At 39.0% G+C, this 26,720-nt stretch overlaps 1 protein-coding gene and 1 long non-coding RNA gene across 5 annotated transcripts in view; one reads left to right on the forward strand and one right to left on the reverse strand.

Moving 5' to 3' along the window:
* LOC100648747 (neurogenic protein mastermind) overlaps window positions 1-26,720 on the reverse strand; it is a 248,205-nt gene that overhangs the window by 130,927 nt on the left and 90,558 nt on the right. The gene's annotated exons all lie outside the window — the stretch shown is intronic.
* LOC125385316 lies at window positions 5,554-19,585 on the forward strand. The gene is made up of 2 exons (XR_007224407.1): window positions 5,554-6,158; window positions 19,275-19,585. It is a non-coding gene; the product is annotated as an uncharacterized LOC125385316 (long non-coding RNA).

Raw genomic sequence — 26,720 nt, forward strand, 5'->3', positions numbered from 1 at the left:
AAGTACGCCTCCTTCTCTGCATCAACATAGACAGTCCTCTTCTTAATTCCTCGTCTTATAATATCGAATCGTACTCGTGACACAGATAATGGTTCTGATTCAACAAACACAGATTGCATTCGTAATTAAATTTTTCAACTCTAAATTTCTTTTTTAACCTAATTCTGAAGCAACATTTCACCAATGAATATCCTGAAAGTGTTTCGATTTCATTTTAAATTCATCGAACCTAGTAAAAGTAGATTAATAGAGTAAAATCTTCATTAAAATTGGATATTTTCAATAAATAATACATATTTCGTAACGTTGCTCGTCCTTACTTTTCAATTTGAACTAACAAAAAAAAAAAAAAAAAAGTGCCTTGCGTGATATTCAGCGAAGATCAAACGCGACCCGCGTGTCTCGCGAATTTACGCGAGGTCGTTCCACGCGAAAACCAGCACGCCCTGCAAAGGGTTAAATAAACGAGTCTCAAAAAGGAAGCACCGAAGAGGAACTGAAATAACGCGGAACATTTTTACATTCTTCCCCTCTCTAGCCTTTCCCCTGGGCCGCGCTAACGAGCCAACCGTTCCATACGGTTCGTGGCAAAAAGCCTCTTAAGGTTGACAAATTTCAATTACGCGCGCTCGCTCGGCAGCGCGCCGATTTATCTCGAGGCGTGCGCGATTCCAGCGAAACCTGTCGTCAGCGAATTCCTTCGGCGAACAAAGAGCCTCCACTTGGTCGGCCAGACCGAGATTTGCTCGCGACTAACCAGCGCATAACTGAAAAGTAAAAGCGTCAAAGGATCCAGACCCGCCGATGTCTTCGCTTCGCGTACGCGACCAGCCAACGTTCCTCTCCTAAAGTCACGTTTATTTAAACGAATACGAAGTATAGAGCGCGTGCGCGTTGGAACAAAACCACGCGCGTAACGGAGAGAACGAGCGGGACAAGAAACATGGCGTGAAGATTACGCGTACATAGTGATATCTACAGTGACGCGATAGAGAAACGTTTCATCCAGGTTGCGCTTTTTAAAGCGTTCTAACCTGCTCGTTGCGAGCGACGTTTTAACAGATCTACTGCCGATTGAATTTTTATTGTATACAGTAGCTCATGAAAGTATAATATTTGAACAGTTTCCTTACTTTTATGTATATATCATGTGTGTTATGTAAAGCATTTTGAAATTTCATTAGCACTGTTACGAGAACCGAGCTTCTTCACCACGTACATTGGCAGATATTTGAAACAAATCTGAAAATGTATATCGAAATTACAACACGCTTACTGCGAACATATGTTTATTAAAAAATTATGAATAGCCATTTTCACAATAGCGTTAATGTAACTTCAAAATATTTCGTATAACAAACATAATATATTTACAAAAGATGTCTACAAATTTCTGTGTACCTACATATGCTACACAGGTAATAAACAATATTACAAACTTTTCTTCCACAAGAATACAGCTCTTCCACAAAAGCCCGGGCAAAAAGAACAGCAGAAATATTCTCAATAATTCAAGAACACTTCTCTCCAGACATATAACGGTCCGTGAAACGACATTCGAAATCACGTCGCGGAGATCGAATCTAAAAGGCGTTTGCATGCCAGACAATTTAAAGTATCTGGCTTGGCGCGAGACCGTTCCCATTGGCCACAGTTACGAGAGCATTTATTTATTTCGTAACTCAACCAGACCTGGGATTATAACAATTTCCACGGATGCCTGGTAACAACGTTCTCCATTCTAATTGCCAGCTTCTCGGGCGATCCTGGCTCACAAACGCATCACAGTTACGCCGAACGATCGACTGTGTCCTTCCAACTGTGTGTTACCAGGAGAGAAGAGGATCGGTTAATTACACTGCTCGGTCCGGCTATTAATGAGAATCACTGCCGTGGAATGACATCTACTACCTACTTGTTTTCATTAGAGCCTTAGAAGTGAGCACGAACCGATGGCGTGTTTGTACAACTATGCCTCCTCTCGAGCAGAGCTCGGTATCGCACATCCACGTAATTGAATCACGCTCGTCGCCCCGGCTAAACAGATCCGTTCTCGGTAAATGGGATTCCATGGAAATAAGCGGCTAGGATTGACCATGAATGAGAAACGAACCAGTTGATAGAAAAGCGCGAGACATACAAAGAAGACAAAGATTCGATAGATCTCAAATAGAAAGTTTGTAGAAATAAAATGGTAGCTGTAATATTTAAATTGTATTTATTCGAAGAGAAAACCATCCAGACTTTACATTAAAAAATGTAGAATATCATTAGTATGAATTATCAGTTGACTATGATTTTATAGTATGTTTGAAAAAGCATTTTAGTTTTGATTGATTTTAAGTTGGCCTTCGTTGGTTTTTACAAGTTATTGAGACACAGAGCAATAATTCTTTTGATAATTATAAAATAAAATTTTGCCTCACCCACGAATCCGTGTTGTTTAGATGGAGAAATAAAAATTCTGCTAGACCACTTACCTGGAACAAAAAGGAAGGTTTGATTATTAGTTTATTCGTATGGTATGGACAGGAATGCAAAATCACAGTAGTTAAAACTAATTAGAGGATGTATGCTATGAACGAAGCTCTATTGCATCAATCAAGAGTATAATAGCGAAGTTCTATACATAAGTGTGATAGATTGATGTGCCAGTCGTATGATAATGCGAAAAAGATCGATGTTTCTCTGAAATTGGAAGTTCTACGATTCTGTGCATTCAATATTAGTCATATCAAGAATAATTTGACGATTAGCGAAATGGCACTACCTTCTCGGAATTTTTTATGTATTTTCTAGTTTTGTGTTTTATTTGTACTCTATTTTTCTATTCTATCATATTGAATGAAACTAAGAGGAGTAGATGCTCATGAAAAAATTCGATTTTAAATTATCGTAATTGAATCGGTAATTTTATAAATTACGAAGAAAATTGTTAAAAGTACGAAGCATATACCGATATACATCATTATTATTAGAAACGCGGCTTCTTCTTTTATTAATAAAAATTAATATCATTAAAGCATCTTATGTGATACTAAATCGCAACATAACGATATCTTAATTTTTTAAATTTCTTTATCTTCTCCGTTCTTTCTTTCTGCTCTGCCTCTCAAAGAATCGATATGGAATCGATAATGCTTGGAATAATTATACAATTTTATATCTTCATAATTTACATTGGCTCAGAGATAATTCATTCGAAGTCAAATCAGAAATATAATTCCTATCACGATGTTTTTACATTCTATTCCTACAATAATAATCCTATATCTTAACACTGTAATATGCGATAAACTTCATAATAAAATTAATATAAATAAATATAAAATAAACCACCGAAGAATTCACTAATTAATGGACAAACAATTTAATCAAAGAAGACCAGGTATGTTCAAATAACCAGATAATTTGGGTTCGACATCTAAAATCGTTCAAACGACAAAAAAATTAATCAACGAAATAAGAGAAATGGATTTAGACCGATTTAAAACGTTCTCTAAACAACACATTGGTAAAGAACGTAACTGTGTACGAGTTGCTCTGACCCAACAATAGCACGACGAATCTCTAGTATTCTCTCGTTATCGAAGCTTTTTATGCCAACCTGATAACGAAACTGCAGAACACTTACGTCAGCGCAGTGCACGGCCAACAAGCCACCGCCGCGCTGACGAACTTGCTTGATACAAAGTCGATATCTTGTTCAAGTGCAATGTCACCATGGAATATCGCTCTCATCGACGCGAATACGTCCTCGACTAAAATCTTAGAATAACCATTATTTTCGATTTGCCAAGTTTCATATAAATCAAAGGCCATCTAGACGTTTCTTTCAAGAACTTATGAAATTCTTTTCTTTCTTCGAAGCTGTCAAAATAACAGATCTTTTTCCATATAAGTGGATGTTTCTTAAAATTGAAACACGTTTGTAACTTGAAACGTTCTTAAAAAAATAAAATTAAATGCGATAATGACTTGTATCAAAGTCACAAGCTTCAGTGACGATCGAAGACAACCTGTGAATACAAACATGTTTACCATCGCGCCACAGATATCAAATAATTCGTCAGCATATTGATAAACTCACAGCGTGCGGCTCGAAGGAAGAGGAAAGTAACATAACTTTTTATGAAGAGAAATTTCTCTCACTTTCTTTAGTTATTCGTCATGATTCCCATACGCAAAAGTTCAAAAAGCTCGTTCCTTTGACAAAGATTAACGAACAAGAGGGAATCCGCAATTTTCAGTTGAACAATTCTAACACGTGAAACCATTACGTAAAATAATCGTTAATAATATTTTTAACGTTGTAATTTCCTCCTGATGTTTTTAATAAAAGAAAGCTATTAAGCTCTTTGCATTCGTTCCATCCCTCATTACGCTGTTACTTCGTTGCTAATAAATCATCCATGAACGAATTACAATAGTTGCTTAAATTCCGAATATTAGCAATTCCTCTTTCTCAATTAAAGAATCTCTCCTTTAACGAAGAGGGTAGAGTTCAGATCGGAGAAGCAATTACATAAAAGTCATTGCAAAAGTCGAGCACCTTCACTTAATTACAATACACAACCACGATGTTTCGTTTCGCTTTGGCATAAAGCTCTTTCATCCGAAATACTTTCTTTCACCGATGCTGCCCTTTCAGCGACTAAAAGCAGAGATAGCCTTAGCCAGGCGGAGGAAAACCATCGGGAAAAGGGAAGATGACGAAAGACGATGCTCGAGAGAGGATAGCAAGGAAGATTCAAGCAAGCAACAGTGTTTACACACGTCAGCCGAGGAGAACACCTTCCATGATCCCAAGAAACCAGGCCACCGGTGTATCCAACGCCTCCTCCACTTTTCTTCTTCAACATCCACGCGACTATACATACGCTCGACTTCGAAATATCGAAACGCATTGATGGAACCTATGGCCATAACGTGAATGCTAATTAATTTCGCTAAATAAGTGGTACGAACGAGAACAGAAAATGAATTAAATATTGTAAGACCATTTTTTCAAACCATCGCAAATCGTTCGATACGGTGTTTCCGTTGGTTGCCAGGTATTGCAATACATTGCGGTTCAATCGTATCAAGTTATTGTTCTTTGCAATCATGGATTTTTGCTTTGATGAAAAATTGCCACGTAATTATGTAACGAAGTTCGTATTGTTATGTAAATGAATTACAGAGCAACGAAAGCGTGCTACGATTGCAGTCGGGCAAGTTGTGACCCCTTTGTTCGTATTCCGATTTGTTTGTTCTTATTGTAAGATTTACTCTAAGAAAGATGAAAGAAAGATCGGAGAAAGAAGAGAATTTTTGATTTGAATGAGATGGAAATGGGACTTAGATCCCATTTGCTGAAAGTACATGTACGATTAGCGATTATCGTGGATAAGATACGAGGAAATGTTTCAATACCGTGAAACTTTATTTAAAAACTTTTAAGGCAAGGCTAGGTAAAGTCAAATCAAGGACAGCGAAGTAAAGTAAAGATCAATTTACAATTTTATTACATCTTGCCCCGTACAATGTCGTTTATATCTTACATGCCGCGAAACACCGGCTTCGAAAAATCGCGAGATCTCACGACGCCCCTTCAAGGCATCTGTTCGACTTGCTCCACATGTCGATCCCCTGGAATCGACTTGGAGATTCGTTCCTTCGTCAAACGTACGATTCGTTCGGTGGTTCGATTTATCGACGGTCGAAGGGATGAATCCGAGCGTTTTGGGGGGTAGGGGGTAGCGCGTACAAACGGGCAGGAGGGCGACGCTTGCATAAAGTGGTGGAAAATTCGGGTTGAAACCTGTGAAAGCGGGGAAAGAAGATCAATAAAGTGGTATGCCATACTGTCGGTGCCGCTGGTGTGCTGTTGTAGTAGCGGCTGGCTGGCTGGTGTGTATTATTAAGCGGAGGTGTGGAGCTAGAGAGTGCGAGGAAAAGAGAGAGGAGAGACGTGGAAGAGACTAGAGAGAGAGTGAAGATAAAGAGGGACGAATGGAGTGACGATAGACGGGAGAGGAACAGTCCGCACACCAGGAGAACGTTGGTCAGGGATGAACAGAGATAAAGCGTTGGTGCACGGGGGCGAAACATGGAGCGAGAGGACGAATCGAAGGAGAAGAGGGAGAAGGTGAGAGAAGCAGTTGAAAAGGGATAAGGTAAGATCGAAAGGGGGCGAGCAGAGAATATGGAACAAGCGTAGATAATAAAATCTCACACGAGCTGGAGAAGACTAGCGTAAGATGTCTGGAGGAATCGGTCGTGGATCGTGAATGTTAGCGGAACATTTAATATTGTTAATATTGCAAGCTATCTTTCAAAATATCAATGTGACATCAGGAAATTTGGTGCCAGCAATGACTGGTATCGATGACTGCCTATTGCAAGATGGTATAATTCAAAATAAAATATTCTTAGGGACCTATAACCTTCTTCGTGAATAAGGTTTAGACTACTGAAATTGTGGTGCATTAAATGATATACATATACATTATTATATTAAATCGCTTAAAAATGTATTGTATTTCTTTGTTATAATGAGAAATTCACGTTGATACAGAATTGTTTTATTCTTTCTATTCTTCCCATCTTTGTCTTTTTTCTTTCTCATTATTACCAAAGTTACGATTTTGTGTAAATACTTATACTATAGAAACAGAGTATTAAAAGACAGGTTTGTTTTATAAATTTTGAATTATTTCGAGATATTAAGAGCTCGATAAGCGAACAACGGATTAGAGGAACGAAATGCGTGTAATGGGCGATTTAGTGGAGCGGGAAGACGAAAAGTGAGCATCATGTGCCATACCCGCCTCGGTTACAACACGGTCTAGTTAGCAGAGCGCAGTTTTCTGCATGGTTTACACGTGGAATGGACGGTGCAACGGGAAGAGGTGAATTAGAAATTTGTTCTACATACTTATGCCGGTGTGAAGCCGGTGTTCTACGGGAGGCTGACCTCTCGTCGCTTCAATTCGCCTAATTCTGTATCTAGTAAATATCTAATCTAAAAAGAAATTCAAGTAAATCATCAAATACCTGATTGAAAAAGAAATGTAAATAGATCATCAAATACCTAATTTAAAAAGGAACTTACATAAACTATCACAGAATTGTATATCAGAAAATTATTTAAGATTTGTAATTTTTAGAGATAACGTTTGATGCCTATAAAAACCACCGATCTTTATACACAAAATATCTTGTAAATTTTTTCGAGAACGTGTCGTCTCTATAGAAAGTTTTCGATTCATTCAACATAGAAAATCTAATAATAATCTACGTAACAAACAATATTTTACTTCTCACGTCTCCTTATCTTCACTATAAAATAATACTTCTTATATAGAACACGAGCTTTTCTTCGCAATTTGCTCGAAAATCTTTCAAATTGTGGCGACGAAGAGCGACATCGAGTTCAAACTGGTTAATTTCACAAGATTTGGCTAAAAGATGATCGGAAAACGCGTACAGCTAAACGAGTTGCCCGATATTTGAGTTTCCCCTTTAAGCCTGACTCATAGTCCCGCGATACGTGACCTCGCGATTACTTTTCCGTTCTGAAATTCGTCGTAACTACTCTATTTTAATTTAATTCTTCGAATTTTTTACCTCGTTACAACTAATTATCGTCGAATTAAATTCTGACAATCCCAGTCGATCGACTGATATTAATTCGGTCATCGTAAAAATCGGTGTCAATTCGTTCTTTGTAAAGTGGACGACGCGCGTGATTACAATTTGCGATTAATAGTCAGTAAAATTCGATATACTACGCGTATATTTGAACGAATGAAGTTTTTATTCGTACTGGTAGAACTTTTGATTTAGACTTTCAGAATTTCGCAATTTAAAATTAATTGTAGTTCCGTACATTCGTATGAAAATTGCTATGAGTTTAACGAGGAAAACTGAAAAAATAGTCATCGTGCTAGATTTGCTTTACTGCCTAGTATTATATTTTTGTTTAAATCAAATTGGAACAAATATATAATAAATATAGGATCTTCCAGAACTTGTGGATATTCCAGAACGTACAAACAAATTCACTGCGATGGTGTTCTAGCTTTTGCTTCTATATTCGCGTAAAAATTGAAACGCTTTTGGCTGAAGGTGTTAAGGGTAAGCGTAACTGTCCAAAAACAAATGCAATGAAAAAGGGCATAGATTCTGCTCGTGGTTTTCATTTGACGAACAACTGTTTCGTCAATCCAGCTAGTATATTACAAATAAATCTTCCTCTTTTTTTTTTTGTGGCTGAGATAAAAGTTTCGAAAACTATTGCGACTTAATCACGAATGAATGTTCTAAAATTTAAAAACATTAAAGAATTGATTCCTACAAAATTAAAAAGATCGAATTAACACCTCAAATAAAACTTTGTTGTTTTTAATTATCGAACAATTATTCAATTACAAATACCATGTCCAAACAGTATCAATCATAGATACAATTATATATGTTAATATGATAAATCTTAATTTTGCTATGCGCTTTGGATCATCTTCGATCCAGTCGTATTTTTCTATCTATAAAACTACATTTTCAAATAATCTCTTAAACGTGATTTCTCATTTATTCTAATGATTCTTTTCACAAGTTGAAAGTGTTCTTGTTTAACGGAGCACTCATCGTTACGAGGCGATTCGAACGTTGAAAACCAAACCATCTATTACCAGAAAATCTCAAAAACCTGAAAATCAAAACAACACGTTCTTCTCGCATATTTCACTCTCGTCATTCCCTGCATCGCATCAAGAATCGCAATAGAAAAACGAGCGAGTCCCCAGCGACGACGTACGCGATCGACTTTGCGTCTTCCTTCGCCCTCTTGAACGTTCGAGGGTTCGAGCTGCTCGGCTTCACCTTCGCGCAGCCCCATCCGCCATCTCTTTTCCCTCTGTGGTTGCTGGAACCCGCTTTCGAGCATCTTCCATCGGTCTCGCGCGCGTTTTGCTTCTATTTTTTTCTCCTCTTTCCTGTATATTTTCCTTGCTTCTCCCCCACGATCCACGGTCCGATCCCTCCTCTCGTCGAACGATTTTCTACGAGAACTTTAATGCTACGCAAGGATTTATCAGTGTAACGCGTAGTTTAAAATAAGGTTACCTTGCTTGTATCGTTTATTTACAGGTTAATAAGATTTGAGCGACGAGTAGGAAATATTGCGACGCGAAGAGAATTTTATTTGAGTTTAATAATCTATTTTCATCGAAGAAATGTTTATGGCAACGTACGATTTGCAAACGTTTTGCTTACAGGTATTTTAAGCAACGATTTTCTTCATTTATCGAAATTGTACAATGTCAAGGTTCTTCGCAATTAGATTTTTGATTACCTTTTAATTATTTTTTCTATATGTATTTATTCTATGCGCGTTAAATCCAAATTCTGATAGTTTAATTGTACCATGGTGTCGATTTAAATTAGCATTGCTCTTTTTTTTGCAAGACCTATCCGTTTTCTACTGCCGATCATCAGTTTCCCGATTTACTTCCCGATTGTCGATCTCCCTGGTGATCCGTTCCGGGATGTGAAAAATGCCATGGTCAGACATTTATCTGGCAACCGAGAATACTCGGATTAATCGCGCCATCGTGAAACATGTAACATCGTTGGGATTCTGTTCTACGATGGATCAGGGCCGTCAAATGAAAATTTGTTCGCTAGACTTTACCGTACAATCTAAAACATCGACTTCTTAAACTGATTAAACGGCAATCACTTGATTACTAATATAACAATCCTCTTATCGATCTCGATCTCTCTTTTTATCGAATAACTTTTTAATTTCTCAACACCTCAACTATCGACTTCGATCATCTCCTTACTTTACTTAATTTTAAAGTCTTCTTAAACTGTGCTCGAAAGTCAGCTCGCCAAAAGACATTCTCACCCCCGAAAGATTCTTTTTAGACGACGCGTAGCAAAAGAATAAAAAGGAAGCACCGCGAGACAGTAAGAGCATCATCGCGTTACTCTTTGGCGGAGAAACTTCAAGGCGAAACCGGTCTCTTTCTGCCGATCACGTTTCCGCGTGAAGATCAACCACCCCCGGCAACCTTTAGCAGTTACCACTTGACGACGAAATATCCCCACCAACGACGGGATTTTCAGCAGATTCTCCTCTTTCACAAAAGCACGACCCTCGCGAGAAGCCGCGACCATCAAACCAACGAGTCGAAGAAAAGGGAAGGGAAGAGAACACATCCCGAAAGCAGCTTTTCGCTTTTTTCCTTCGACACCATCGACCGTTTCCGGCCTGCTGCCAACGTCCCGCTAGAGATCCATGGCCTTCCGCGTTTCTCTGGGGGAATGCGTTTTCCCAATTCGGTTAATAGCCGTATCTGATTTATCGACAACCACTCTATCGTGTTAAATCAAAGCGGCGTATCTGCAACTTTCGTCTAAATCAAACAACTGCTGCCAGGTAGCACGATGATAGCTTATCTATATCTAATATCAAATAAGAAAGTCGTATCTGCATTGAAACTGACGATATAATAATTTATATCTCGATGGACGTGTGTCAGACGATCGATGTCTGGTTGTTAAATACTAAAATTCATTTTCCTCAAAACCGCATTTTTGACCAGATTCATTTAAATTAACACAGCAGCGTTGTACTCACTTTCTCTTGTTCTACCGATTCTAGTCTATATAGAATCGAAGTACTACGATTATCTTCCTTCGGAGAGTTTCTTGAGAATTGAGTTTGATTCGATGGATCAATTTTTAGATTCAAATCTAAAAAAAACTCTCGAAATCTCTGTCAAGCTGTCGCCAAACGTCCCAAATCCTGAACCTCCATAAAATCCTAAGATCTGGGACACATTGAAATACTTGGTGCGTTTAAAAGAATCGATCAGTCGTAAAATACGCGCATAAACTTATAATATACACGACCTAACCCTGATCCTAACTCGAGCTAGCTTGAAATTTTTCCAGGCCTCCACTCTCGATAACATGTTTCAACCAATATGAAATAAAAAATTTATTCAAATATTCATGAGTATTAAAATTTGTTTACAAAACTGGCTATTAGTTCTCAAACTTCACTCAAAAAACCACATACTTCCACAAACGTTCATAAAACCCTCAAAATTTCAAATTAGTATACCTCGGAGTCCTTGAAAAGATTTTGCCAAAACTACTCATACAAAGCTGCCCTAAAATCACCCCCTAACTACTCCAAACAACAGATACTCCTAAAGTCCTCTATTCGGGCCGAAAACTTCGACTTTCCATCCCTCGATGCATCTCTCTTCCTCTTTTTAAAATTCCATCAAAAAGTACCAATATTACGTTCAAAATTCACATTTCTCCATCAACCTATACCTTCCTTATATAGAAAAACTTGTTCTCCATACTTGAAAACATTTACAAAGTGGTAAATCTGTCCTTTCTTAATTACCAAAAATTTCTAAAAACGTAGCGAACTTATTTTCTAGTTCCTAAAGAAATAAACCACGAATTTTCTTCAAGAAACAAAGCTGTACCAATAGTATCATAACGTTCCTACAGCCTCCATACACCATAGTTGGAAGTATTTTTTAAAAAGTAAGTATAACAGATCTGTCTCTTTCTGCAATTATTAAAGATACAAGATTCGAGGAACGAACTTGCTCCAACCATTAACATCGAAAAAACGTTTCTCGGCCTGTGTATCTGAAACGTATACGCAGAGCTTTGGTATCTCGAAAGCGTCGCGCCTACTTCGAACGCAGAGGGTTAGTAACGTTCTTCGGGTACGGTCGTCCTTTCGTCCCCCGCTGGCAGGCAGGCGACGCCGGTGGAGGCACAGAGTAGGCGGCGGGTGAAGGCAGTAGGTGCCTCCATGTTATGCAACCCCACCACCGGCTCTATCCTGACCAACCGGCTGTTTACTGTTTGGCCTCCCGGGATATCGATCCCAGTAGCGTAAGAACCGGCAGCCTAGGGCCACCGAGAGATCGGCACACCGAGAGCTTTTCGTCGCGTCGACGGTTGCCAACCGAGCCACCGTCGAATCCACGCGACGCCTCCAACCCCCTTTTTAGTCTATCGTTACAGTGGGATGCGTGTTCTGAGAAACTATCGTTCTTCACAACTCAATACGAAGTAATCGTGCATAAGAAGACACCAATAAACGTTACCTATAGACGTATTTTCATCAGAATAATCCCGCTCAATTTTTACAATTGCTTCTTTCGAGCGGGCGTTCGTGCGTATCTCTAACCCCCTCTGTTTATTTCATTTGCACTCGGTGGTTCGTACTTTCCTCTTCCAGCTATACAGTTAGTCAGTTGTAAGTATTAGAATACTTATATATTTATTTTGTTTATTAAGGAATTTAAACAAATTTTACGTTTCCTGTTATTACGTTTTATATTATAAAACACATGTGATATCGAATAATAGATTAATAATGAAATAATTAGGAAATAGAAACAGTGTAGAGAGCATGCAATTTATAGCAAATATCGATAAGTGTCCTAATACTTATAGCCGACAGTGTATTTAAAAGATGAGCTGGCTGACGATTACAGCTAGAAATTTCTAGGACAGTACCTCCCCTCGGATGTTTCAGTCGTCGGAACACGCATACATCGTGACCACATTGCAATCCGCAAACGACATCGACCACTGTCCGACCAAAGAATTAACTTCCACCAACGAAATCTGCCGCCCCTGTCCTTAATTGGAGATACCGTTAGCCTCGCGACCAAGAAGAAGGCCACTTGACCCCGCGAATCGATTCGCGACTGAGTTACGGATTTTTTCTACTGGTAGACGAGACAGACTGAGATTATGGTAACCGTATCGTAAGGTGAGCAGCGAGGAGGCGATGAGGATGTACCAGATGGCCTGTGGCCATCGGGATGGACCAAGAGCTTGCACTGGGAAATTAGATACCTCCGCAGACCAGCGAACCTGTTTTCGGACGATACGTAAAGAGATCGAATCGAGTGGATGGCTCGAAAGTTGGGTAGCTCTGCGTTGGAGGTAATCGTTTATGAGAGTGGTGAAACGATGTGGGGTATATATGTTGGAAGGTTGAAGCTAGATGTCTACCGAGGAGTTTAAAAATTGTTTGTTTAAAGAAGATTTTTATTTGTAATGTAGTTTTTTTCTTGGGGAGGTATGTGAGAATATTGGGAGCTGATATTTCTCTTTGGGTGACGCTATGATAACTAATCGTGTGGTTACGTTTGTGTGGTATAGGTAGTGTGTGATAAATGTGTTAGAGTGGATAAAGAATATGGTAGAAATTCAAATTCAGATCTCCAACTTCAAGCTGTCAATTTTATGTATAAAGTCAAATACGAACTCCAACTTTTGAATTTAGGTTCAAACGGAAGTGCATAGAAATTTCAACGTGTATTTATTCGAAGCATGACGCGATTAGAGGTATTATTATTACTGATTATCTCAAATGCACAAATTATCGTATTACGCAACTATTTCACAACTTTCAGCTTTCAGAACAACGATTTCAAATTTCTAAAACGCTCCATCACATGATATTCTATACGATATACATATGCAATATGTACATAAGAACAGAAACTCATAGTTTTCACACGAGTAACTAAACATTTCGAGCGACCTCCTGGAAAGGAGCCTAGAAGAGACGATGGTGGTTCGCGTACGAGCCACCAGCTCGTTAATTAAACCGTGTAATCAGAGGGGAGGGGCAAAGGCTCGCAGACAGAGGGTAGGGATAGGAAGAAGCGTCCATTTATCGAGACGATCGCGCAACGGTGGATGATATGTTGAGAAACGGAAGCTGGAACGGCCATTGTTGTGCCAAGAGGGTCGAAGAATGAATCTTGCCACGAATGGATTTCGGCTGGGATTAAGCCGTCCCACTTTCGATTCCATTCGATGCCATCGTCGCTGCCGCGACTTATTATGCCCGCCACTTCGAATAACCTTCGCTGCCAGGCCTCGCAATTTCCGGACATACAAATTTTCGAATATCAACGGGCAGGCGCCGCGCACGATTCGATATTTCGCCGTTTAAACGAACTTTTCTACGCCGACCCGAGTCGAGTCGCGATATCTCGACATGGTTCCACCACTCGTCGCGACAAAGGAAGACCTACATTTCAAGGAAGTGGAATAAAAACGGAGCGTTCGTCTTGATCTTTCATTGTCCTCGCTATTGTTTCGACAGGTTTCTAATCGGTCGTTTTTTATTGGAGAAAAGAATTGGATGTAAAGAAAGTATTTGTATAGAGTGGACTTAAACGTAAGAAGAATATTAAATTGGGATTCGAAAGGAAATGAAATTTTTTTAGTAGAAGAGAATTTTAATAATCACGTGTATTTATATGTTCTTCTTTAAATTATTGGTAAGTTTCCCTGTTCGTAAGGCTCAAGACGTTTTAATTAGTGAAAATCTCAAGGGTATTCTGAACGTTCTGGTTGGTTCCTCGTTTGTAATCTTTATTTTCTTTCCTTTCATTATCTTCGGCTACGATGTCAAGTTTCTACAAAGCCTGCCGTTGCACAATTATTACACTTTCGATATCTTCTTATTATTAGACGAATAATCTCACTGAATCTCTTTCTGCTGCTCTTTTATGCAATTACACGCGTCTGCTCTCAAGTGATATTGAAAATTCAATCTAAACTTCATCTTCTTATATAAGAAAAATCTGCTGTTTAAATTCAATGAAGCTTAAAAAAGTCAATACGTGTCTAGATCTTTTCTTTAACAAAAGTATTACATGCTTACCGAAAGATAATTTGCAAAATAAATCGATTATATCCGTATATAGAGACGTTGTTTCACGTCGAACGAAAAGTTGGGAACTCAAATGATTTTGCAAGATTCTGTACGGCGTGGCGCATGCTCGAGATACCCTATGCGGATGTATGCGCTTCGACTTGCATCGGTACACGTGTTCCGCAGCGTGTCGAACACGCGGTATCGGCGATGCAATCTTTCGACCCTCCGCGTCCGCGCCCAATTCTCTTCGCCACTCGCCTCGTGTTCCCTAACGCGTCGATGCGTCGACTATGATACGTGATTATCATTTCACGTGGACAAGTTTCAAACTGGGCCGACATTGCATAATCAGCGTCTGATTGTCTGGTTAATGACTGACGACTGAAATTCTGATTGTCGTTACGTAACGTAATAAAAGGAAACCGTATCTCGTTTTTAGAAGAATACGACTAATTATAAATGAAGTCGTCGAATTGCAAGAGCGTATAATTTTTAATTAAATATAACTTTTCACTAAAATTCATTGGTTCGTATTTTGTAGGAACAATGCAGATAAAATAAAAGGGTAAATAAGAAGTTATGAAAATCGATAAATGTTTACAGATTATTCGAATGAACGAACAATAGTGAAAATGTTCTTCAAATTATTAGAACTGTTACTTGGATGCTTTTTAACGTTATTCTAACAACAATAAAGTAAACATTCTAACAAAAATAAAATAGGCGAATTGTATTAACGGAATCGCCACTGATACGAAAATTGGAGAAGCCCGTGTCCTCGGTGTTCTCCAAAAACGTTGGTCACTGAACCGCGAAACTGGGTCAGTCGACCATCAAACGTCGCGGCTGGTTAATTCAACGCGAAGAAGTGCCGTGTTCACAAAGGAGATCTGTTTTCGTTGTTCTTTTAAAACTAACTAAATTAGTTCGATCGATCATAAGATAAAGGTTTTTGATCGTAAGTATTATAGTTATAAAGTTGAACGCATTAGAATATACAAGAATCTTACACGTATTTTATCACATACTTCTTCCACTATGATTAAGCTTTCGTATCAACATACCAATTTCACCTCTAACTGCGAATCCCACTAATCGGTAAAATCTACTTACGGGTCACATACCTCCTGACCCTAACCTCAAACCACCCACTCGTCCAGTCGCATAGTCACATACAGTAGTGGCAAGTTAACTGGCCGAGACTTTGCCTCTTGGAACGTGCCTCTCATATCGCATATATAAAATTTACAAATTTGCATTCGCTCATTTCAATAGAAAACAGAGATTCTTGGGATTTTCCAGAAATATAATATGTAACACGTCTGATGTGTGACGCACATATTGACTACTACTACTACTTTTCCAATCTTCCTTTTCTTTCCTGTTTTAACATCTACGTTCCATCGCACGATGAGTTTAATTCTCAATTCTAAAAACGTTTCGAAGTAATTATCGAATCTGGCTAACGCCAGTTACAGTTTACCATACACAAACCGTTTAACGCAAAACTCCTATCTTCCAGGAAATAATTCCGAATGTCACAATTCTGAGGATAAAGATCTCGCGATTTTCTCGCTATGAACGCGTTAGCGGCCTTATTAAAATATTCTCGATGGCAATTCACCAAGCAAGAGGAATATAAAAAGAGACAAAGAGGGAGTATTATTAGACACGAAGTTGCGATGCGATTCCGAAGAAGAGAGCCTCTTTGCTATCGGCCCTCTTCTCTCTCCTCAGGAAGGAAAGGATCGAAGGAAGCCGTGTCGGGTTAGGAGAAGAAGCCTCTATTACGCAGTACAGGGACGGGGCAGGCAATCTGTCGGCTAAGCCGTTTCTTATTACTTTGCCATCATAAACGACTACCGGCGAAATCGGCGTGAAAACGTATACCTTCGTATACTATGCAAACGCGCACTATCTCGCGGTTCTCTAGCTTCCAACTCGTTTCTTCTCGCACGAATTATGCAGAGGCGAGCGTATGCGTGCGTAAAGGATACCTAGAACGTTTTATGCGACGCGTATCACCGTGACTGCATTCGCATTGTACGCTGCAACGTCCTATGCCACCCACGAGCCAGCTAGTGACTTTACTCTTCGCAAGTACGCGACGCGTACAGCCTCCGTGCGCGTCTGTTCGCGCAGGTGCACACGCAGATCTCCGATTTACGAGCCAACTACGACTCCGTGTCTCGTTTCGCGAGCAGATTTGCGTCGCGACGCAATTGATCGCTGGTTTAGATGATAGTTTTAACGAGCTGGTGAGTTGTCGTCGGGCGTTTACGTGCGTTTAATTGGATCGACGGTTTACGTAGGAGAATTCAAGATACGGTAGCGGATCTTGTTAAGTTAGTTGGATTACGTTAGGTTAACGCGAATTATTATCAGCATCAGTTGCACCGATTCGTTTTATGACGATTCGTTATTTTCGATTTTGGCTTGAAGATATTTGGGAATGTGATACGAATGGCGGAGAAATACGTTTTCTTGATGGATTCGCGTTTATTTTGTTCCCTGAGTTGATCTCTATAATTGCAAGTTATCAGATAAATTAATTAATTTGATAAATTAATTTAATATGGAATTAGTTGATTTGTGTTATAGTTTATAAGGAAAATTGGGGAAAGAAGGAAGATGAGAGTAACGAGAGTACAGTTATCAGAGAGTCAAAAGTTTAGAATAAGTGAAATTCGTCGAACACACGGAAAGTCTAGCTCATAGTCGAAATCGCGGAACAGCTCGGATCTATGCGAATGTAAGAACATCCGGTGTCTCTAGTCGATGAAGACTGGCCGCTTTCACCACGCAAAATTTTCATTGTTTCGTCGAGCCTGACAAACGCACGAGAGTAATTGTAATCATTGGCACATGAAACAACAGTTTAACAGTTTCCGGTTTTCGTCTATGAAAGGACACTTCGCTCAGACTTTCTCTTGTAAACCGAACGAAAATTGTATGTACACTTGCTTTAAGAATAGTTTTTACGCTATCCTATAGAGGTATTCTTGAAAATTTAGAAATAATTATAATTCGTATTCACGTTTAAGGATAGAGAAAAATGGAAGAGATATTTAACTATCATATAAAAATATATGTATCTATCTATATCGTGAAATGTCAATTTATCGTTAACATACAATTTTCTACCATTTATTTCTGATGAAGTGGTCACCACTTCTACGAAAACTCTACGTCTGGTCTTTTTAGTTTTCTCAAACGCTGAAGCTATTGACAGCATATAGACAAAAGACTAGCATGAAGGCAGACCATAAACAGTAGACGGGCGACGTTGGCTTCGGGGTTTTCAGTTATAAGGTAAAACTGCTAGCGTGAGGATCTGGACCAGCTCAAATTGTATTCCTACTTATTATTACACTTCTCTATTAAATTAAATATATATATTTTGTACCTTACACTTTATCCACGCGTTTTCTCTCTTTATACATCTAATAACTTCAACAATTTCTTATTCTCAATTAGCCTCGATAGATTCTATTCTCCAAAGACTACGAAAACCTACAAAGATAAAGTCAAACTTTAGTACGTATTCCACTGATGGAATCTATTTCTCATTATCTTCATATTACGCCTGCTTTATTTGTTTCATCTAAAATTGTCTGCATCAGAAACAAAACCAATACCGTCTTCACCCTCTTCTGTTTACCTTTCATTTTCTTGGCCAATTTTGAGTAAAATTACAAAAATGACAAAAAACGAGTCACAATGAATTCGCTACGCAATGGCAGGCTCTAAAATCTCACGAAGGCAACGCTGGTCAGCAAAGCAGCCAAACGTGACAACCGAGAAATCGTATGAGCACGACCGAACGAACCGTGTCGCGCGAGAAGAATCGATTTTCCCGGTGACTCGAATTCATCAAAGTGAGAACGAAAGAAAGAACGAAAAAGAGAAAGAGAAGGCGAATAGAAAGAGAAACTAACAATCGACGACGATAAGTCGATTATAACGCGGTTCAATATTATCGAGCGCACGACGGAACTTGGATGGATTAATAGGAACATAAGTAGGCCGATGGTTGCTACAAAACGCTTGGATTTCTGATCGTTTCCTCCACTCGTTGCCGGTTAAGTTTCGTGCGATCGTCATGGTCAGTCGAGTAGCTGGTAGACGTCTGACAAACGAGAATTCCACGCCGAGATCATTGATACCGCCTGTGTTGGGACTCCCTTGACCGGTTTCCGGGTACAAGAGGAAAGGAATCCTTCTTTTCTTTGTTTCTTCATGCGTCTAACGTGGATTCCACGCGGTTCGAACCTCCAGATGCGGAAGTAAACATTCTTTTTTTGTGACCACGACGACAATCGTTTCGTTGGAAAATGTATCTGTTTCTTAAAACTATGTTGTTTTATCTGGATTGTAGGAGTAGACCAGAGATTCATAGTATCGTGTTTGAAAATTGTTTTTCTTCGAAATGTACAAATGGCATGACTGATGTAAGAATAAAGGGATTTATAAAACAAAAAAATATGTATTAATCGTTTATGTTATTAGTTGGCAAATTACTGCGATAACTAAACTAGGAATCTTCGTGCATTCATAGGTGTCCGGGATTTGGAGTGGCCGTCCGTTTATGATTCGGACAGCGCCTCTCCCTTTTTGGGGAAATTCCGAATTGCCCGCTTTCCCGAGCGGTAAACCTGGCAAAAAAACCCAGGAATGGAAAGGCACGATGTACGGAGGAAACTTAGGGACTGGGAGAGTGTCAACAACATACTGGGACAGTCTTTGTCAGATCGTCGTATCGTGCAGGCGAAAAACTACATCTTCTTCAGTCTCAACAAGATCTTACAATCAGAATATCAAACTCTGCTTGTATACAACAAGTGCAAATAAAGTGCCAAACTATACTAATACTCGATATATTACATCTCCTCCACCTTGAGCGTTAAATCATTCGAGGTTCGCGATATCATCCGATCGGTTAATCTGACCGGTCGCTATTTAGTTGATAATTCGTAACAATAGGAAATTTGAAAATGTAAGATTGCACATAATACGAAAAAATATATAAAATGCACAAAGTACGATGGTTTCTGTAAGACTTGGTAGTTAAAGCAATTTTCTATCGGGGTTCTACTTTCTTAATTATATCGTCGAAAATATTAATTTGCATAAGAATCCGCAGTATGCTGATAACGAATCGAATCGCAGCGACGAAATGAAAACGTTAGCAGGAAAGTATTCGCGGAGGAAAAGCCATAGGCACGCGGCGGAATCGATCGGAGGTCGATGTACTTATACCTGTTCCCAAGCGTGTCTATCTATCTGCGAATCTGGTGCTGTGGCGGACCACTCTTCGTGGTGTTGTCGATAAATCACCATGGTCGTTATTAAAGGACCTCGGAAATCGGCGACGGACAAAGAGGAACGGCGAAAGAGGTGGACGTTCCACCAGCACGAGTCCACGACGACGACGACGACGACGACGACGACGACGACGACGACGACGACGCTCAACGACGAGCACAACGCGATAGCGAACAAGGATCGTAGATTGGACAATGGCCACCGGGCAACATGATTTTCCATTTAATCCGAGCTAGAATATTTATCGACGTTGGCAGTCGGACGTAATTTTTTAATCGGGACCGCTGTCGAATTCCCGCGCCAAACGCTGCTTTTGTCTCGAATAATGGCACCCACGTGGAAAAAAAGCGGGAGAAAATTCCTCGCAAAAATGATCGCGTGAGGTTTTTGTATGTTCGATGAAATGTTGCATAGTTCGAATGATTCTGTTTGTTTGTCGGTTATGATGACTTTTCGACAGGGTAATGCGGAGAGATGATCGAAAATTTTGAAAGAGAATAGCGTGACTTGCGAGGAAATAAAGCGATGTACCGATGTTGCGTGAAAACACGTGCTTTGGAAACGTGTGTTTAAAGAGGCTGTAATTTTTCAAATGTTCTCTAATTATATGTCCGATTACAAGGTTTACAATACTCTTAAATATGTCCAAGTAAATTGTATAAACCGCAGTCTTCCCGAAGCTTGTACCAACTGCAAGTATTCGTAAGTTTAACTATTTTAACAGCATCGTTTAGTTTCTACTAAATTAGACAAAATACTTGAAGCTCAAACTGTAGCAGCTTATATGTACACGAATTCACAGAAGTTTATTCTGCCTTAATGTCTAATTTACCCAGGTAATTTTATCATTGGTAGCTCTAAACCATTATTATATTACAACTACCTGTTGCTATTATCTTATTTCATCGCATAATCTGTACTTTCGAATAATTTCAAGCATCTAAAGCACAAGAAGAAATCTTGCGAAACACGCAAGTAGAATTTCCCTAAGGAAACAATTTCTATCTCACACGACGCGTATATGTTGATTTCACGAAAACATACATACGTACTTCTTTCGATCGTTCGCTTGCAATTAATCGATATCCATATTTTAGTAACATTCGTGTATTCGTAATATAAATCAACCAAATTGTCCATGTATTTCCTGCAGTGTACATGTAACAAAGGGGTAATTCCTTACGCAAAGAGAATCGCAGCCACGAAATGGAAACGTTTATTAACGCGACTGGCGGACGATCTCGTTCGATATCCCGGGGTGATCCGATCGAAACAAGGCGAAGCGACCACGAAATCGTTCTCTTTGACGGAAGTAAAGGCAGAAATTGCACGGTGAAAGGAGCAAGGGGTCGACGCTTCGTGTTGTCGGTTACCGAGGCTACAGTCGAGCTTTGTTAGCTTTATGTTGCTGATGAGAGATCGTATCATCGCGCCAAACTATCGCGGGCTCGTCTCTTCTTCTTGCCTCTACTCTGCCATTCTATCTTTCTCGTACTTTCGTAGTCGTTTCTGTTCTTTCCTCCGAGTCACAAAGACGATATGGTGTATCCCTGACCCCTGTGAGAGGCGAAAGCTCTCATTTTCTTGCTTCTGATAAGCATCGCCATCCTACCATGGAAAAAGTCTATCCACGGTTTCGCAGAGTTTCGCGAATATCGCTCGCTTCAATTCTAATATCGTCCGTGTTAATCTCGTTATTTCTATTGTTAATCTTTCGGGGATTAATTGAAGTGGTTTCGGCCCTTTTACGGCTGAATCGATAAACTTCTTTATCTCTGTTTTAGATGTTTCTAAAAGAGTACTTGGTTATTTTTTGATCATTTTCTGACATAAACAGATCGAGAGTATTCAATAATACGTTTGGACTTGTTTGAAATGGATGTAGATAAAATTACGTTTCTAAATTCTACTTTCATTTGTTTTATGTACTTCCAGCATATAGCCTATGAATCGTTGTATTTGTTAGCGGACACAAGTCATTCCATAAATAGTATAGCTTGTTGTCATATATCAGACGAAGATAGAAAAGCCATTTTAATATTTTACTACCCAACTTTACTTGTACGGTAGAAATAATTATAATTATATACACACGTGAAATACGTATAATATAACTTAGAATAACTACATTACTTACGATGGGAGGATCTAACATTAATTGGACAAAATGAACAGGCTGGTCCTTCTACCGTTAACGACGAGATAATCCAAGCTGACACGCAACAGTGACCCAGAATGTTCGCGAATGATCGGTGATCCCGATTAATCGACGCGGTTAAACACGAAGACAGGCGGTTTCGGCCCTTTCTTCCGGAGAAATCGCGGTTAATTCTGGTACATGGTCGAGTCATTGGTCCCAGAAAAGACAAAGAGGTCGGGCAACGGGGAGGAAAAGAACGTGGCGGATGATTCATCCGCGGTGTGTTCCTTTCCAGCCGCGCAATTGTCATCAATTTCGGGCCTGGCCGTTAGGTGTGGTGTAACAATAAACGACGCTCGTGCAACGAATACATAAAACATTCTCTTCTCTCTCTCGTTGTTCTTTTCCCGCTCGTAAACTCACCGTGCATGACCATCCACGGTGAGAGAAGGCTACTGTCGGTCCCGTCGTATGACACGCCATGTGAACCATCGCGATTTTCTTGGAACCTCGCGATTAACTCTTGTCTCGCAATTTTGTGCTTACTTTGATCTCGCTCGTGTACGAGTCTTTGACGATTTAATTCAGATACGCCCGAAGACTTTAACATAATATAATTTTCCATTTATCCAAGATCTACGTTTAACGTATTAATTAATTCTGTTGCGGTTCTTGAGTTTCTTCGTATGTCGCGATTCTACCTCGCGCCAACAACGCAACATCTCATTTACCATGTAAATAACAATTTCTGAGGCTCCCGCTGACGTCACCCTACCAATTACAGATTAAGAAATTTCTGTAACGACAAAACGCTGTTCGTTAGTTTCTCAAAAATGATCATTTAATCCGCAAAATATCGGACAACGCGAACAGTGTTATAAAATATAACAAAATTACCGGTAATTAAATTTATTCCCGATTACCAATGGAACAAAAGGTTCCTTAACGCTTCTGATCGTGAGTGTGCACAATATGATTTCGATTTTATAATCGAAATCAATCGATTTTACAATCGAAGTCCTTGCAATATCGTTATTGCATAATTTGAAAAAAAAAAATGAAATTTTTATTCGAGTATCTCTTACCTGCGCGAGATATAACCCATGACACAGTTTCAATTACTAATTACGATATTCAACAAGTTCTGGAATTCTAAAATTGTGCTGATCTTAAAACCCATCGTCATTCACAAAAACGAGTCGAACAATCTTTTATCAATGTTAAATACACGAAATTTATTTCCCTTTAACTTACAAAACGTCGACGGAGCGTTTGAAAACGATTTAATAACGTCGTCCCTCGCTCTTTGTCGCGTTATAATTGTGGTTACGCGTAAAATTCGCGGGCTATGCGCGAACTTCCGATCCCCCTTGGCAGGCATTAGCCCGATTACACGAAACGACACGATGGTGGTACTTCGCCCCGGAAAACGATTATTGGCCACTGCACGCCGCCACTTTGTATGCATGGCCCGTTTCGAGAGGGAAAGTTACGTTATTTTCGTACGATGTCTCTCGTAGTCACCTGGCACACGTTTCACACGAAAGCCTTCGCAACGCTTTGATGCTTTGTCGAAGTTTAGTTGTTACGGCTCAAGATACACAACGTCTACGTACACAGCGTTTGGCAATGATGCGTTGTTGTGATTAGACGATGTTCAGTTACTTTTTGATGCGTGGGAAATTCTATATCTGAACTATCGTGGACACTTTTGTGATGAAAATTGACACCGATGTATTGATAAGTTTCGCCTATTCGTATATTCACGGTTCATGAATATATTTGAACAATTGCAGAAGCTTTTGTTGCATATATACTGTGTGGGTTATACAAAAGGCTATACGTTTACATGACACGATGTGATATTGTATGGGCTATTATTGAGTATACTGTATATACAAGTTTGTGAAGTTTGAAATACATCTGGAGATATATATAACAGTTACGAGATACATATTTATTGCAATCATATATCTCGTAAAAACCACGAAATTATTCGTCATACTGTATTCATTGTATCATAATTCCAAATATTATTTACGAAACAAGAACCATTGAAAAGAAGAGAAGAGAAATGTGCTTTTCAAGATCTTCCACATAATCTCTATATTCATAGCAAAAGCAACAAAGGTGTCGTTGTTTGCAGTCAACCTGGCTTTTTCGTGGTTGATCTGTCGCGTCGATAAAAGAGGTCGAAAACGATGGAGTCTGCGGTGTAGACGCTATACAGTACACCGAGCACAGTATGGTTGTAATGTCGTCGGTTTATTGGTGGCGCGTGGAGAACGTTGGATGGAAGGTTCGCGTGCTTGTATCTACGCCCACGCGGCCTAGGTGACGACAACGTTTCCGATATATCGAAGCAGAGACGTATCTTCATATTAGTCGCCCACGCGAGAAATCGTTTCCATTGTTTGGCAGAGTATCGCATTAATTCGCGAACCGTATAGAATAATTGATCTACCCACGATGAATCGACTCGATCCTCTCCTCCACTTAATTACACGACCGGCCACGCTGATCCGCTCTCGTCCATATTCCGTATTCCTTGTTACACTCTGATCTCTTCACCAAGCTCCTCGATCAAGGAACACATTATGAGTTTGAATTGCCGTTCACTCCTCTTTCGCTTCTTTTTTCGGTCCTACGCGTTTCTTTGGCAATCATCGGATCAACAGTTCGTTTGTTTCTTCCCAAAATACGAACAAGCTGGAACCCAATCTTGTTGGATGACTATCGACCAACGTAAAAAAATGTACAGCGAGACTTTGTTTAAACGCTTATCGTATAAAATTTTTAGGGATACGTTATGTATATCGTAGACTTATTCATTAACTGAAATATTTATAAAAGCTACGAGATGTTTATCGCGAACATACACACGATAAAATATTATTATAACATACAGTATGAATAGTTGGTTAGATATACGTATATATACATATACATATGATATACAGAAATTAAAGCACATCGCTTTAAATATTGAATTTTATCAATATAACTGATAATTAATTTGTCCCCTTTAAAGAGATTATATGAAATTTTATTACGACCTTTCATTGAAGTTAGATTTTTTCGGTGCGGTTGAACGTGGAAGATTTCAAAGTTAGAGCGGCTAATAAAGAAAGAAATTTTTACTGTTTTCCTATATGGAATAGAATTCTGCTAATGCATAGACAATAACTCCGTTATTAAAAATGTGGTATATACTGGAAAACGTTATACCTTCATGTTTCCATTTCAACAGTAGAATAAACCCAATCTCTACAGACCACAGCGTTACAAAGTAATTACTGAACGAAGACCTTTTTCCATTTGTTTACCACGTGTTTGAAACGCAACGTTGAAAAACTTTTTACTATGAAAGAACCGAAGAAATAATATTCAAAGCACTCCACGTTAATAACAAAGTTACAAACGCGTATCGAAACCATAAGAACATTATATTTTCATCGCTGAAAGCCTCGAGCTTTTCCACAGAACCTCGACGCACGGATTCAAGTTACTACATAAATTACATAAAAATGTACACGTTGCGCCGTTTTCGCTGTTACAATGTTCCACACGGCGCATTGTACGCGGTCGAGAAAAAAAGAAAAAATGAAATAAAAAAAAAAAAAAAAAAAAATAGAAAAAAAAAGAAAGAACAAAATATACACGTTGGCAGGAAGAGGCTCTGAAGGATCCCAAAAGAGAAAAACGAGCGTTTGAACTTTCATGAAAATCCAGCGTGTCCTGACCATATGGTCGGCGTATCCATCAACCGCAAAAGGCAAGCGAAAAATTAACGGGGTCGTTTCGCTGGGACCGAGGATACCGCAAAAGAATATAAAAAACAAAATCTGTCGCCCTGTGAATAGCAATTTTCGCGCGTCACACGAAATTTTAGTACATACGATGTTTGCACCTAACGTTTCATATCGACCGCGTCCAGTTCCCACGAAATATTCCAGAACGATCAAACAGATGAGTTCTTATGGTTGCTTTCGCGTATCGCCTGTATTATTCAGATAGAATAGAAATTCAGCGGGAAATTGGTTGGTTGTTGAAACGATTTTAATTTGTTGTTTGAATTCGTGCGAATTGTTATGGATATTGAAATGTTCGTAGGTTTATTTGAATTTTGAATACTTAGTTTTCCGGATCCCAATATGTACGATGGTACACTGAAGAGCAGTGTAGATTCGTTGAGTTCTATCCTTTAGAACATTTTTTTGATGTAGAAGCTGGAGGATTTTATAATTGAAAAAAATTACGAAGCAAGCTGCAGGTATCTATTTTGGTTATGAAATATATGAATATCTTGTCAGAGTACACATTTAATATACTTGTACAAATATATAGCAAAGTATGAGAGTATCATAGAAAGTTGTGTAAATCAAAGATGAAAAATTCATATGATTAAAGGTTCTTTTACACCATTAGATATATCAGTAGATAGATTTGACATAGTATTTTACGAGGCTTCTTGGTACTTTTGTTTGAGCTATATATTACAGAAAGTAATATTTTCTGTTAATGGTTCTTGTACGATGA

The sequence above is a fragment of the Bombus terrestris genome, chromosome 6 (assembly GCF_910591885.1).
Source record: "Bombus terrestris chromosome 6, iyBomTerr1.2, whole genome shotgun sequence".
Lineage (NCBI taxonomy): Eukaryota > Metazoa > Arthropoda > Insecta > Hymenoptera > Apidae > Bombus > Bombus terrestris.